The sequence below is a fragment of the Pygoscelis adeliae genome, unplaced genomic scaffold (assembly GCF_000699105.1).
Source record: "Pygoscelis adeliae isolate BGI_AS28 unplaced genomic scaffold, ASM69910v1 Scaffold10, whole genome shotgun sequence".
Classification (NCBI taxonomy): Eukaryota; Metazoa; Chordata; class Aves; order Sphenisciformes; family Spheniscidae; genus Pygoscelis; species Pygoscelis adeliae.
Window position 1 is genome coordinate 5,849,847 of NW_008824053.1, and position 17,370 is coordinate 5,867,216.

Consider the following 17,370-nt stretch of genomic DNA (forward strand, 5'->3'; position numbering starts at 1 on the left):
TGAGGTTGTGTGAGATAGGGTAAATTCTGTCATGTTAATATTATCAAGAAGTGTAGCTGAGGAGCAGGCTGCCTTCCTGCACCTCCAGTGCAAAGGGAAGGACGCTGGTATACTGGCAGAGAGGCTAAGACTGTGGCCATAGGCCTGTGAGTCACTGTACTCTAAACACATCATTCCATTCTTCTCAGTGTATAAAATCAATTAAAAATCAATTATAAGAAAATGCTTCTTTCTTTTCCTAAATATCAGTCATTCCAGCATCTGGGCTTTCACATCCATGTCCTTTTTGTGGCTTAAACAGCAAGCTTGGTGGGTTACTGGGTTTTTTTTACTTCATTTATGTTAAGTATATTATTAATTAGTTTTTAAAAATAATTCTGCATGGGAAAAAGCAATATCCTCTCTGAATACCAGATCCTGTATTCATGATAGCCCTTGTGAGCAGTTCTCTCTATTGCTGTGGGAGTCTCCATTACAAACTGGCTCACAAACGGTGTATGGTTTTGTTATAGCCATTAAAAATAAAACCTCACCTTCCTCACTTGCACAGAGAAATTTTTGGTCCTTCTGAAGTAACCACATCTGTACTTGTAGGATCTGTAGACAAAAAGAAATATCTGGATGTACAAAATAGTAAATGCTTTTTGGATAGTTCAGAGCTCCAGACCTTGAAGCATAGCAGCCCTTGGGGGACAGGTACAGCAAGGCATGGGTAGCAAAGATGGACTGGGCAATGAAGCTCTGTTCAGTGCTACTACTCCAGCTCCGGGCCAGAAACACTCTCCTGGGGAGCTGATTCATGTCCTAAGTGGGAGAATTCCTCCTTCTTCTTGCCCTTGTTCCTTACTTTGTAGTGCCCAGCATTTATCTGAGGATTTTAGCCAATTTGCACTACTTGTCAAATCCAAGTGTTCAGGATTGAGTTGAAATTAAGAAATTATATTAAAATTATGATGTAATTTAACACCCCTCCTTTTTTTTTTTTTAATTTACCTTTGGTTGTTTTAGCCCTTTTGGGTACACTTGGTTCATATTTTCAGGTTTTACTTCATGTTTGAGAAATCTAGACACTTTTTAAATGGAAGCTCAGATTCACATTTATTCATATGATTTCAGCAGTCAGGGCTTTAAGAAAAATAGCAAATATCACAAGATTCATAGGAAAATAATGAGAGTTGGCAACACTATCAATTTCCTCTGAGCATACTTCCATTATAGTTAGGTTATTGGACATAGTTATTTGTTATTGCAAGGTTTCCTCTGTATGGAAAGAGCAGAGAGCCTTGGTCTGAAAGAGCACAAAACCCAAGAAGAAGCAGACGTAAATTCTCTGGGAAAGAGCAGAGAGACAGTGTGCTGTGCATGCATGCCTCTGTCTCCATGGATAGTCAGCACTGAACACTGAAAACAAAATGCTGTTTGACTTAACCGGTAGGGAGAGTACTTAGAAATGTAGAGGCACAAAAATGTCCATGCAATTTCACAGCTAAATAAACTACAATTATAGTCTAATGCAATAACAATTTTAAGGGTCATTTCATTGTAAGAGATGAGATATCTTGTGAGTGGTAGAAAGCTCCCACCCAGCCGTCACCTACACAATCGTTACGGTTTCCTGGGAAGGGAAACATTTGGACCAAATTGCTGATACAGGGACAAAATACTTTTTCAAGTGTCTCCTTGGTGTACCTGAAGTTCTTAGAAGATAAGGGAGACTTTAAAATCACACATCCCCATACACACCTGGAGTCTCAAACTCAATATCCCTATCAAAGGGAAGTTAACCTTTCCTTATTTGTGGGCTTGCTGTCTAAATCTTTTCTTATTTAATGGTTAGTTGTTGCTGTTGTTTTTTGTTTAGACTTTAGCAGCTCCACAATTCACTGTGCGCAATGTTCCCTGCATCTGGAAGAAAACAACGCATGTCCCAGGACATGGAGTTGTAGAACTATCGATAAACAAAGGGTAACTTCACTTTTTAATGAAGTCTAGGCATATGGCAAATAGCTCACTATACTTAAAACATGAGGACTCTGGGTAAGATCCTCACTAAAGACAAAAGTAATGGGAACACTCCTTTTATCCTGTAACTTCAGTCTCAGCTTTTTCCTTTTTATGTGTTTGCAAAGTCTGTGTAAGTCTTATTTGTGATGATGTTCATTTCAGCCCCTTGTGTTGCTCTGTGGTCCAGCAGTGACTGGGAGCACTTCAGAGGCAGCACGCTTTCAGGTGTCACATTACAGCATCTCCTCTGGCTGATAAAAGAGAAGTATTAATAAGCTCCAAAAAAGCCTCATATCCAGTACTTTCACCACTGCAATGCTGTTCATTAACATGTTAGTAAGCATCAATAGATGCCTCCAAAAGAGACCAAAAGCAGCCAAAATAGAGCTGCTTCTTCCAAACATAAGCAGTGGCATAGAAATACTAGGTTTGAAAGGAGAGTTCCATTCTGTTTCAAGGGTCTTTCAAAACAACGGTATAAGTCATCATTATTAAATCAAAAAGGCACCCTCTGTGCGTGCCAGCCTTTATGTCTGCCGATCAGATTTCTGGAATGCTGTGTTTTCCCTTATAAAGTGTGGTATGATGGGTTGAGAAAGGCAGAAAAGAGGAAAAAAAATTATTGAACTGATCAAAATATAAATCAGGAATTGTTAAAAAATGTTCGTGAAGTATTTCACCAAATTTTCAAAATTATGTCTTCCCAGTTCTGCTGAGCTACAGCTCTCATATGTTCTGTTTATCCAAAGTATGTATTTCTTTTTATTCAATATTACATCTTCCTCAGAGAATGTTAACTGACTGTTCAAAAAGCAAAATAAACTAGAAAGGGGGCAGTTGTAAGAAATGTCCTATAAAACAATAGGTGTGTATATGAGTGAAAAGGGAAAACCACAATGAAATTGATGTCAGTTTAAAACATTAAGGAATTATAAGCAAGTCATTGCATTAATTTAAAAAGATGTCTCCCGAGGCAATAAAAAGAGGGGATTTGCTTATCGGGGCTGTGACTACTTGCCTTTGGAAATGCATGATCTCAATGGAAGTAGCTGCGATTTACAAGGCAGCTGGGTATGTGTAATGTGATATATATTGCTGTTTGCTCAAGAAAAGCATTGAAATAGCCAGCCACTTGAGTTGTTGGTTCATCTGTGGTGCTTGGGACGTAAGTAGGTCCTAACGCTGTTCATTTCAAATGGGTCTTTGCTAGATGTTCCACGCCATAGAAGTCAATGAGACTGAAATCATGTTAACTTGAGCATATACCTGGTTTTGGACTTAGTAGTGTTTGACTGCAGCATTTATGGAGGGAAGATCACAAATTCTTGCTTTTTTTAGAAAGTTATTTAGATTGTAAGATTGCAGTTGAAGTAAGTACTTACTAAATGTTATCATTCCTAGTCAGTTGTATGCTTCATCTGCTGTGCAATGAGATACTGCCAAATTCCCAGGCAGATGTACAAACCCAAAAGCGAAACAGTGGCATGCCTGTGGAGTGACAAGAGAGTGTTAGGGTCAGGGCACTATTCAAAATACATTGGTTTCTGAATGCTGCAGAAATGCAGAAGCACAGCTGAGAAGTTCAGGATCAAATTATAATCACAGCTGTGCTAGCACTGCCAAAAGGGGAAGTTGCCTTCGCCTCCCCAGGCTTCCTCCTAGTTATGAAGTCCTGCCCCCTCCTTGCACGGGCTCTGACGCTTGTCAAACTCTTTGCTGGACTTGATTTCGTAGGCCGATCCTACCCTATCCACTTTGCTTGCTGGGTCAGTTTTCCACTGTTTTGCCTAGCTGGAAGAGCTCAGGTCCAGGGAGAGCCAGAGGCAGGAGACAGGAGTGCATAGTGAGGAGCACACAGTTGTGAGCAGATGGCGGAGTTGAGCTTTTGCTTTGTCAACAGCAGTAACTAGTGGGATCAGCTCACCATGTAACATGTAGCTTCACCCAAAGCAGCAGATTCACCTATGACAACATTCAGTTGCCGCGGCTTTGTTTCTAACATGCTCATAACTGATGTGGATATAATTACTTTTCCCGACATATATTATCGCATTGGAGATGGATGTCTGATCTAATGAAGGGGGATAGTAAAGTTACTTTGTGTTATCTGTGGTCAAGAATGAGAATGCTCATATTTTTCCTTGGCACTTTTTTGAACAAGCTGATTTCTGACAGCTTTTAATTGTTTTCCTCTTTTATGAGTGATAATGATCAACCGAATAACAACCTCCCCAAAAAGGCATGCTTTAGAAAAAAACCACCTGAATGCTAGTGCTTAAAGTAAATGATAAAATTCATTTTGAGGAAATGCCGTATCCAGAGAACTGGACCTTAGTCTTACGCTCTGTTGTTCTGAGATGGGCAAGGTTATCTAGCTACTCCACTGGACAAATCCCTCATTTGACATATTTCAACCTGAAGTGTGTTTCAATAATTAGACTGTGGACATCTCTACATAGGTTTATAATACAAAAGCTGATAGAAGGAACTCCACTAAAGATACAGTTATAAGAAAATGCCAGAAAACCACACTAGATCTAATTATGGTCCGAAGAAGTAGTTTTATTTATAGTTTTGTTTTGTGCCTTGAACTTTGGTAGTACATCTTGGACCTATATTCAGACTACTTTGAATTTTAATTTATTCAGTCAAAAGCCAGGCCAGCATTGTTTATTGTGTGGATTATATTCATGCTTACTGAAGAATTCACTAGCAATGAGTTTCTAATTATTGTTTTTATCCATGCAGTGAGATGTTTTGCATGTTGCCTTCTGACGACTGCCCAGCTGGAAATCATTTCAAGTTTCATAGGGTTTTGGTAGTGAAGATCAAGAATTTTGTAAGGTGCGCGTCTAGTACATTTACATAGCTCTTATCATTATGTTAGAATATGTACTGGAAATATATTATGCATTTCTTATTTCCTGGGGAAGTCAATGATTCGTGGGATTTTGTCCTGTAGCACAGACTGTCTGGCCCAGTGGTGACCTTCAGCATCATACATGAAAACAAGATCTATAGCACAGAAACCCATTTAGGTAGGATAAAGCAAACTCCAGAACTTTCCACAGTAGAGTTACAATTCTGGGGTGTAGGATGGCTCGTATAAATAAACACCTAGCTTGCTTTGGCTGCAGTTCTGGCCAGTCCAGGAGAGAAGAGAAGCAAGTTTCTTCAGTGCTTTCTTCAGCTTTAATCAGAGGTTCATTTGCCATGCTGCTAGGCGTGGGGAGAGAGGCCAGGCGCATGCTTCATCCAGGTATATCGGAACAAACCTTTTCAATGTTGTAGCCATATAAACAAAAATGTTTTACTGCTTCCAAATGATATACTTTTTAATTGCAGAATATAGTCGTATGAGATTATAAATTCAGGTGCCGGCTCTTTTTTGATACAATGTTTTAAATATTCTTGTCCATAATAAGGACATTTGTTTTGTCTTCATTAAGCTCCCTGCCATTTTTTGCCATGAGATAATGTAAAGTCTGCTACGTATGGATTTCTGTAAACAAAACAGTGTTTAGTTTTAAGAACTCTCAATAAACAACCATTAGACTCTGTAACAAGATGTTTTAAACTTTAGAAAAGTTTGACTTGTACATTTCCCAGATGCCTGCTTTCATCATTGCTCTTAAAGTTCTGCTTTAATGTCCCTGATGTGTTTTTGGACATTTTGATCACTCATAATTTTAGCATTTTGGGTGACATCTAAATACTAATAATTTATTATTTTCTATAATTGTTCATTGTATGTGTGTAGACATAATTTTGGTTTTTTATATATAAGACTGGCTATGTTCCCTTCAGGTTCCTGCCTGAATTTCCTTCCTAGTCTCCTAGTTTTTTTCACAGGCAAAGCTCTCATCATCAGTGGAAACTGATTGACCCAAGGACCTAAAAACTTTTTTTACCTATAAAAAAGACACCAGAAGAATGCGGCACAGTTAATGTGGTGATTTGTTTTTGCAGTTCATTTCAATACCTTTCTTATCTGTGGTAGCACTGTAGTGCGTGTGTTAATGTAGTACATTTAAACATCAGCAGATGGGGCCCTTGTTTCCTTTGAAGAATGGTTTGTCTTTGAATTTTATTTTTTTAATGTCTGTGGCAAGAATGAATTTTTCTTGTTATAACACATTAAATTAATGTAGCCTTTGTAGCAGATAGGGATCTAAACGCAGATCAGAACGCCTGAACTTTAGTGGGAAGTGAGTGTTTCCAAATCTAACTGGAGATCTAATTTTCATGGCTGGCCCTTATTTCTGTAACTGACTGAACAAAAACCTCTGCTTTGAACACCTCAGAAATCTTCTAGGGTTTGGAAACCAGCTATGTGCCTTGTGGTTGAATCCATCTTTCTACTGGTGAAAGAATAAAGCAAATTTCTATGTCTTCTCCAGAACAGGCAGCACTTTTCAAAGTTATTTACAAAATGCAGTTTCTCTTCTCCTAAGGTGAAATAACATAAAGGCTGTATAAAAGTGAAGAAAAAGGCACTGCAGAAGCAAAGCAGAAATCAGTGTAGAGACTAATGCTTTCTTTTAACTGTTGCATCTAGGGGAAAAGCGTAGGAACATGCAGCTAAGGGTAGCATATGTCTTAACTCAATTTCCTTGCTTTTGAAAGAGTTGAGTTATAAGTGGAATGGACTGAATATTTGAATATGGTAGTTTTGTTTCTAAGCTTGGCTGTCCCCTTAACTGATTCTGTTAGACCTAAAATACATGCGTCTTATTTATAAGTAAAAAATCGTATGGAAGGCAAAGCAATATACTCTGATGCCTTAACCAATCTTATGAATGTGTTACAAATTTATACTTGTATTTTGCAAATGGGTGTCTCATAGTTTGGAATGACTTTTTCAGAGTTGTTAATCTCTCTGATCTAAATAAGAACCTTATTTGAATGTGGCTATGAAGTGGGTTTTTAACATAATGTATCATAGAGGGCAAATCTTTCCTGTTATTAACTTGAAACACCAAAATTGCTCCTTCTGTGCCATTCTTATCCGTCATGTCAGAATGACTGCTGCTTGCTTATGCCAGCTTCTTCATGTGGTACACATGTGCACTAACTTACAGACTGCAGCTTTGTTATTTCGGGGAAAAAAGCAGAATAACTAATGCATTAGAAAGTTCAGCATGTCAAGAAAACAAGCCATGTTTGAAAGAGGAGCACACAGTTTGCATTTGTTGGATATTGTACTACCCAAGGGTTGATACTAAGGCTTAAAGCCCTGCTATTTTAAAATTGAAAATTACATAACATGGAGACAGTTATTAGGTAAAGAACATCAATTTGGTACATCATTTATTGTTGCTCGTACACAAAAAAAGACATTAGTGCAGCCATGATTTACACTTCCTCTTTACTTTTACATATGAGACTTGTTATTAACATTAAGCACATTTTCAATGTCTAACGGTGCAGGCCGTGCAAGGCCTGTCAAAAATTATTAATATTTTTAATTCTATTTTTTAAACTATTTTTTCTGGAGGTATGATTTGTTTTCCAGAATTCAGTAGGAAGCAAACTTCAGGAACACTTTACTGGTTGCTCATTTAGCTGATTTGGGTGCATAGCTCATAAACAGTATGTCCTATTGAAAGATCACCTAAGCATACCATTCTGCTTGAATTAAAATGATTTTATTTGCATCATATGGTATAATCTGAGCATCTCAATGCTTCCCTGTATTTTATTACTGATTTTTCCCTATATTCCCCTATATATTTGTCTGGATTGGGCCAAATTGTTCTGTTCTTTACACAGATGAAATATAGGGGGAAATAATGTGATCAAATCATTGGAGTTGTACTGGATTTTTACTGGTGTAATTCCCATTAAAATTGTGTTCCCTGCAGACACTGTACATGGCAGTGCTTTAACTCAAGATGGAAAAATTGACTTGCACACCACATTGACTCTATTGGCATTTTCTTCCAAAATGGCAGTGGATTATTTTTCAGGTAAGTAAGAAATGACAATTTTATTTGGGCCACAAAACACTTAGGAAAGTATTTTTCTGTACAGTACATTTTTCTTTCTGTACACATGAAAAGGAATGTTTTTAAGGTGTGTGTGCAGTATATAAAGAAAAAGAAAATGTTTAGGTTAACTATGAACTATTTCTTATATAGTGCATTAAATAAGTAATGTAAAGAGAGACTAAGATCTAAGGATGCAGTTCAGTTGTCTAATTTAAATGATTATTATAGTGGCTTATTGATCTTTTTACTCAACACGCTAATTTTTGTATCTCTTTTTAGCTGTGTATTCATCATGCAAATGATCAAATGGAATTTCACTTCCTGTTGCTCAAGGGGGAAAGAAAAGAGGTTTAGGCCTTTGAGTAGGAGGAAGGGAGGGAAAGAAACTTAACTAAAAGGGAGGTTACTTACTTTAGAAGTAGGGAGCTCTGCTTTTGTTGGAAACTGAGATAGTGCAGCTGGTTAGAGCAGCTTACATCTTTAGAAATGCTAATGGTCATGATTTGAGTGTCATTAGAAACTGTTCCGTACATTGTTAAGTGTAAAAAAGTGAGGAAGGAAGGGAAAGGGGTTTGAAGAACAAGGCCCTTTTGCAGCCAAATACCTTATTTACAGCAGCTTTATCTAGGAATTTCTACATATATAAGTAATAAGGAATAATCATTACTAAGCATCCATGAGACTATTTATCTAATTGTACCTAGTGGATCTTCTAAATCTAGAGTTTATCTTGCAGTTTGGTGCTCTTTCTTTTTTTCTGTTAGAAATGTATTAAAAACAAAATGTGAAATAAAACATGAATTGTGTAAGTTAATCTTAAGGCTTTCTCTGTAGCTCTTTTCAAGAAAAAGAATTTTTCTAATGGGTGTTGATTTGGGGTTTTGTCTTCTTGTAAGGCCTGCAACAGAATACATTAAATAAAAGCGATACATAGATTACCTCTTTTTTTCTAATTTGATGAGCAGGTCTGGGTGTGGTGGAGGTGTTCCTGTGTGCTGTTTTTCTTGCTAAAACATTGTAAAAACCCTTGCCACAAAGCGTAACAGTGAATGGCTGTCTGACATAACTCAATATGGGGTAAATTTTGGAGCCAAACGGAGACGTTCCATTCCTTGCATTTCTGAGGCTGTAGCTCTATGAAAAGGGTGGAGGCTTTAGGTGAGAAGGGCTTTTGTGGGATTTCCTAAAAGACAGCGCTACACACTGCTGTTCTAAGAAACTCCCAAACACAGTGGGTCAAGAAGGGAACCTCCTCCAGATCAGAGTTCACACCTCTACATCTCTGCATCTTTAAAGAGGGAAGGTTGGGAGTATTCGGTATATCCTTTTCATTCCCTGCAAATCCTGTTTACCTTAAAATTGTATAAAAGGGACTAATATAAGTAAATATGTATTTTTATTTATCTTTTGGAACGTATCAGCAGAGCTGGTTGTGCATAGAACACTACCCTACTGAGCTTGGATGTTTCCCCAGATCAGGAGCTCTAGCAAAGCCGGTGCTGGAGCTGACATTTTTGTTGTGTGTCACTGGATCTAACAAAATGTGGCAGGCTTGAATTCCAGCATACCAACACCCTGCTCTTACAGCTGGATTTTAGGTAGCGCTTAGCTGTGCTCCTGAGGAGCTCAGCTGATTCCCAGGGCAATCTGTTCAGGACTGTGGAAAGTTTGACATTATTAATTGTAACTTTGGATTGTCTGCCTTAAAACTTCATGTTTTAAAACTTTATTTACAGCATGGTTTCTTAGCTTGGTTTTCACCACAGTGTTCTAAATGAATTATGTTTGATGTTTCACAATACTTTAAATTAATAGATAACCATTTACAACGTTAACACTATCTTAATGAAGATTTTTGCTTGGGATTACAAACAGCTGCTGGAAATACAGTTCATCTATAATTTATAATCTTTTATTAAATTTGCACCTGGCAATGCAGCTATAGTTAAAAGTCTGTTAATTATGAGACCTGTGTTTGGGAGGCCTATAAGTCTCATTTCCAATCTTATCAGGCTAGAACTTTGTATGCAATCTTTTCACTAGGGTGGACTTTTTTCTCCTTGAGTGGGTCAACATTTAACTCCTTCCCTTCTCAATAAACAGATAATTACTGAAGAATTACCTGAAGATGCCAAGTAAGGAAAGGGTTGGGTTTTTTTTTGCCTTTTTATCCCTCTCTTTCTGAAGCTGTCTTTGCCTGGAATGGAAAAACAAATAACCGAACAGAGATGAAAAATAGTTCATAATAAATGATTTAACATGTATAACTTTTTTTCATTTGTGAATTGTCTGTGAGCTGCTTTTGATTCTCTCAAATGAATTTGCTATTCAAAATTATTCACCAAATACTTTATCTGAATAATTTTTGGTCTGGAGATTGTTGGCAAGCAGATTGTTGCATGTATTTGAATTTCTAATTTCAGATATCGCTCTGTATATGTTGATTAGATGTAGTAACATTTATGTTCCCTATTTGGAAGAGAAGATACTAGAACTTTTAAAATGAGATTTCCAAGCTGAATCCTGGTGTTTGCAAGTTCAGAATTATCAGGGAGTACATAGTCTCAGAGTGGATGGGCTGGTGACTGCTCCTTGAGTGTAAACTCACTTGACAAAGTCTAAGTCTGTTGCCTCTCTCAGAAACAGTTCTCACAACAAACCATTACAAATTCACAAAAAAAATCATATATGCAAAAATGTGCATATTTTTAAAAAAGTATTAACTTAGCTTGACCTTATTTTATTAATGTTTTTCATTTTTAAGATCTGGTAGAGGGTACAGATTGCTTTTCTCAGGGAGCTGCCATTGTCAGGGAAGATCAGTCTGGAGGCTGGTAAGAGGATTGGAACAGCATACAGGAGCTGGGGGAATAGGACTTGAAAGGGAAAGCAGAATATTTCATAGTAACAGAATAAATAAGCCTGTCAATTTAGGGGCCACATTAAACTGTCCAGTATTGCATTATTTTAGGCTGACAAATCTAATGAAGAGTACAGGAAGGATGGATGGGCAGAGAGAAAGATGATTCAATGTATTGTTTTTATGTAGCAGTTTCATACAAACTATCTCTAACCAGCTTACCAATAATGGGATATTGCTGTATGGAACTCAATACAATAGCTTTTACATTTGTCACACAGGAAAACAAGACAATATCTTGAAGAAAGAGAGATGGAAAAAATGATAAGGAGTATTAGAGAAACAGTACAAGTTCTCTTGTAGGGAGAGAAACAAAAAAACGTGGAAGAATGGCTAAGAATGAGAGAGGATAATGTGCACAGTGGAACTAGAGCTGACCTGCTGGATCATCTAGTCTGACATCTGAAATATATCACAGGAGTGCTTGCTATCTTAAAGATGATGTTGGCTGGCTTTCAATAGGAGTTAGTCACCCAGCTTTTGCTTAATTTTGTGACTTTGAAAGTTCTTGTTATACTGGGTTTTGGTAACATTTCATTGGTTTTTTGCTACCATAAATGCTTTTTCTGTCTTTGTGGGCAGTGTATTCCATACCCAATGGACTGAATACAGGCGAATTCTAAAGAGAAAGTTCAGGCTTGGTTTAAAAATGAATGGTGATTTCTTAAGGAGAACCGAAGTTTTTAACTAGATGGGTTAATTAATGCATTCCTGTGAAAGAATAACCCCTAATTATTAAGTGTCATACTGATCTGGTAGAAAAGATGTGCAGTGGCCTTAGGAAGTAGGTGTAGTGGCCAAGTGGATTCCCAAAATAAGTCCAGAAGAAAAATTGTCACTGAAAGCGTGTTTTGTTTTGCTTTAGTAAGTAACGTGACAGTGATTGTGATCGTTGTCACGCTTCTGGATTGGAAAGAGTCTGTAACCCTTTGGACATTGCTGATATTTAGAGTAACAGAGCAAGATCATAGAAGATACTTCTGTATTAAGTAAACTGTTGAGTAATAAATAATTATTTTTGAAAACATGATTAATAGAGGGAGTAATTTTGGCAGGTTTTGCTGGGGAGTAAACGGGAGACCTCAAAGAGAATTATGGAGAGAGAACTTTAAAGGGAATTTTGGAGAGGGAAGGAACGTTTAAGGCTCAGAGCTGATTTCAAGAGTTTAAATCTCATCTGTAGGGTAAAAATTAACTGTGGCCTGGCTTTACATACCCATGCAACGCCACTGAAGAAGAAAGGAATTGTGCTGACACAAGTAAGCAGAATTTAGATACTTCTTACAGTAAGGTGGCCAGCATAGTAGATGGTCCCACTAAAATCCAGTGCAGTATTGAAGCTTGCGCTTTTTCAGTCTTTTCCTAGCTGGACTCACTATTCCACTGGAGATCGGGTTTCATAATTTTTATGCATTTTTTTTAAAAGTGCACTTTCATGATAAGCCGCTTTTCTTCAGTTCCATGTGTTCTTGAAGCTTTTGAGATCTTCCTAAGCACTTTTGTGAGTCTTTTTATGTACCTCTAGTTACAGCCTGATTGCTGAATGTTTTGGGTGAATATTTGCAGTTTGGATGAATAGCTGAAGGTGCACCAAATGGTGGCATTCAGAGGTATCTGACCAAGAATGATTGACAGTGTCTGTAACTACTTATTATGTCAAGGCTTCAGCACACCGATTGATGGGAAATGATGTATAATAAATTAGAATGATCACACATCATTTCCCATCGATTGAAATGCCAAATCCTTTGATGGAGTAATGAGTTATGGCCAATACTACTCACTGTCTTAGTGGGAGATTTATTGCATATCCCTTCATCAATGTGATCAAACAACTAAGGAATCCAAAGTACACATGTAGCACGCAAGTTCTACTGCGTTTTCAGTATAAAGTGAGAGTAATACTATGAAGTCAGTGTTGCTTCTGTGGTATTATCAGTGCTACCTGGGTATATGTGAAACATGAGTAAACATGAAAATGTGGCCAAATTCATTCAATACAGACACTTTAAAGAAACATAAGCTGATTCCTTCTCAGTTTCACATACCAACAGAACACTAGGAATGAGATCGAACTTACCAAAATCAGTTACTATCGTGGTTTAACCTCAGTCAGCAACTGAGCACCACACAGCCGCTTGCTCACTCTCCCCCCCACCAGTGGCATGGGGGAGAGAATCGAAAGAATAAAAGTGAGAAAACTCATGGATTGAGATAAAAACAGTTTAATAATTGAAATATAATATAATAATAATAATATAAAAAGCAAATGATGCACAATGCAATTGCTCACCACCCGCTGACCGATACCCAGCCAGTCCCCGAGCAGCGGCCCCCCCGGCCAGCTTTCCCCCAGTTTCTATACTGAGCATGACATCACATGGTATGGAATGTCCCTCTGGCCAGTTGGGGTCAGCTGTCCTGGCTGTGCCCCCTCCCAGCTTCTTGTGCACCTCCAGCCTTCTCAGTTGGTAGAGCATGGGGAGCTGAAAAGTCCTTGACTAGTGTAAGCACTGCTCAGCAACAACTAAACCATCGGTGTGTTATCAACATTATTCTCATCCTGAATCCAAAACACAGCACTGTACCAGCTACTAGGAAGAAAATTAACTCTATCCCAGCCAAAACCAGGACAGTTACCCAATAAATTGTAACTAAGAAAATCCTAACTAATGAAAACTCAGTTCTTGCTTTAAATTTTTCCTGAATTGCATGTCCTTACAGAAATCAAACTTCATTTGCTCTGACTCAGGAAAGAGGAGGTAGAGCTATATCTCCAGGAAAGCACATGGCCCCCAAATTAGTAAAAGGAAAGGGAAGTTTCTAGCAGCCTACTGAGAAAATCAATTGCTTTAGAATTTTGTATTTTTCTTCCCTTTGAGAAATTTCTTCATCTCCATCTGTAGATTATAAAATCAATGATTTGTACCAACTAGTCCCTCTATGCTCCTTTCTCAGGAAAGATACTTCAGTGCAAATGCATGTGTACACACAGAGATTGAACAGTATTTAAAAGGCTGCACTGTAGTATCTTATGCCTATTCCAGTGTGTTATTGCTTATATACTCAGGGTTTCAGACATTCAGTTTTACTTCACATACAGCGGTACTCTCCAGCAGCCAAAAAACCCCACCAGAAAACATTGGCTAACATACAAGATATGTAGCTGAAGAAAATAGGATCTAGAACAAAAGAAGAATAAGAAGAGCTTTTTCTTGAGCTCATGGACTGAACGCAGAGACCATTTATTTTTCTTCACTGTTCTTTTCAACTGTTGAGAATTGGATGTAGTCTTTCTGTGATGAAGACTTCTGAAGTAGAAACTAGATAAATTCTGTCAGGTCAATTCCCTTAGGGAAGGAATTGCAATAATTTTCTGTACTTAAATGTTATTTTGTAGATGCATGAAAGCTGTTTTTTGATGCACAACTGTTCTGTGTTGTCTGTGAGAGAATGTGATGATGAGGAAATGTGGACTTGTTATGTACTTAAGTGAGTTTAAAATGTTTTGTAAATTAATTTTCATGAGAAAGAAATATATTAAAATGAGTATTTCTGGGTTACAGTTGCACAGTAAGTACTAGTCAACAGAGCAATGGCAGCAGTATGAGATCAATAGATGGAAGCTAACTTTAAACCAGGTACTGTCTTGCCATAGCAGCATGAGGCTTAATGTGGGCCAATTAACCCTACCTCTCATGAAGATTTTGCAGCAGGCAGTCACTTTCAAAGTGCTAGAGCAAGACAGCTACCGAGATTGGAGCTAGTTAATTTAAGCTCTCATGAGCATCTATGCAGCACTGCAATCACTACTCTTACAGACTATGTAACCTCTGCAATGTGAAAGCAGTGTGGTCACGCTGCAGTACCGAGGCTGCAGGCAAGTGTTTGTAAATTAGGAAATGTCGGAACGTAGGTTGCTTGTGATACTTAAATTTTGTCTCTGTGTGCATATTCACTATGGCAGAGCTTTAATTACATGATCGCCTGCTACGTTTTTCTACTGACTTCTATCTCATTCAATGCATTGCATAGGCAGCAATCATAGACAGCAGCAACTTTTCAATATCTTCTTAAAGGAAAAAGAGAAGTGCAAATCTACAGTTACACGGACCTCATACACAACTACCCTGGGCCCTGACGAGAATTTGAAACCTGAACTTTCGTTCCTGAAATGTGGTGAACTGTAGGACTAAATGAGTACACAGTAGGAAAAGCCTGCTTTTCTGGCATGATTTACTGTGAGCTAGATCAGATGGGTACCGGAAAGTGGTCCAAGGCATCTTCCTCTCTTCTCCATCCATCCACTCACCCGCACAGAAAGGCTGGCTGTCATTGGCGTTTCCAATACATTATGGGCAGTTGTCTAGTTTCTTTGGCAGGGCATAGACCCAGCCGTAGATTACAAACAATGTTGCTCTGCAGATAACATTTTGACATTCTGTAATTGCTGACTGCTCAACAGAAGCAGGAAAACCCTTTCTTTTTCCAGAAGTTTGTAACTGTGCAAAACCCAGGCAGAGTATACAGTGACAAAGAAAGGATAGTTCTGTGGGTTAAGAACTTCCTCTTTATTGAACTTCTAAGGCTTCCTATAGCAGTGACATTGTTAGAGTTTATTATGGACACCTCCAGGAAACCTTAACGTAAAGAATTCTGGTAGCTATTACTGGTGACATCAGGACAAACTAAAAAAGTAGCAACTATATAATAGTTAAAGAATTAACTTTGAGAACTGATTTTATATTCACATAATATATGTACGGGCACATGAATAACGGAATTTTAAAAATTCAGCTCTGTATTAAGATTCAAACCCAGTATTTTACTTATTGCCACTTGCCTTTCATCCATTTGCTCTGTTAGAAGCTGTTCTCCTGCATTACTCATTAGCACAACAGCAGCACAATGTACACAGTGCATAGCCTGTTCTTGAAAAATATACGCCAGCTTCCAAATTCTTTTTAAAATATTTTTTATCTGTAAGGAAAGGCTAAATACACGAAAATTGGTAGAGTTACTACGCTTTGGTTTTTTATACCACTGTAAGTCACAGCAAAATTTGACCTCAGATGTTTAACTTGCCTCCCATGAAAATCAATGTGGTTGGCGCGTCCAAGTTCTCATTTAAATGTACATTGAGACACTGAAGTACTTTTTATAAAAGTGAATTTTTGACCAAGTACAGTAAATTGTAACAGCTTCTGACCCTGTTACAATAAATACATAATTTATCACAAGTACTCTACTAAATACAATTTTTCTGAAGTATCTTGGAGAGGTAGTTACTTGCTATGCATATGCAATCACCACTTTTTAATATTTAAATATCCTGGAAGTTTTACTTTTTTGTTCAAAATGGGGAAGGCACATCAGCTTTCACAGCTGAATCAAAATCAATGTTAAATAATTACAAATGAAAAAATCATCTGAAGCTATCCAAAATATATTTTTATACATTATCTCAGAAGGTCAAAACTAAGATTGGAAAACATGCGTGAATACAAATTGCTTTGCCATATTCAGGTTCCTGTGGGTTCCTTTAGTTTTTATGGATGATTAAAAAAACTCTTCAGAATGATAGGGCTGCAGGAGGACAGCAAATTCCAGGGCACCACATGGCGATGTAGGATTCTGGAGAGTTGTCCTGTTACCAGGCTCCCCTTTGCACAAGTGCCGTGGAATTCCTGCCAACTCACAGTATCATCAGGATTTAATTAGCACTGAGAAATACATTAGAAGGCTTTGAACTTTGGAATAGAGAAAAATGTATGAAAATCTCATAAGCAGCTGAACTTAAGGAAAAAGTTGGGATAAATTTAATTGCCATGCTATTATTTAGGTTACCAAAGAAGCCAAAGATCTGATGAGGAAAACACATTGTGATAAATTAGCCAGGGCAGACGACTGTGTTAGTGAGGCCACACTTTGTCTACATTGCTGCATAACTCTATCTTGAGAATTACAGGTAATTGAGGACAAAGAAAATGGGAATATTAATCACACTGTATACTTTTGGTCTTTATTAGTCCTACTTGTATTCCACCAGTGCTTAGAAGCCCTAGGCATAGATACCATTTCATGTATTTTATATATGCTACAAAGGACGGTCCCTGGCCTAAAGAATTTACAATCCTATGCATGAGCCAAGGCATCCCAGATGGGTGCAGGCTGACACAAGTACAAGAAAATAATGAGACCGTCTTGTTCAATGTGGTAGACAGTGGCCATACCTTAACAGCACCTTTGTCATTGCCCACTGGTGTTCCCATGTAAGCATTAGGAAAACTTTTAGGCAGGGGACACTTTATTTTTGCAGGTGTTTAAGGTGATACCAGCTCAGAGGGATAAAATGCTGAAGTACTTGTTTTAAAATTAATCAAATCCATGATGAAACTGGTTTCCCCTCTTGTCTGATTCTCTGATTCTTTTCATAGGAATAAGGAAAAACAGTCT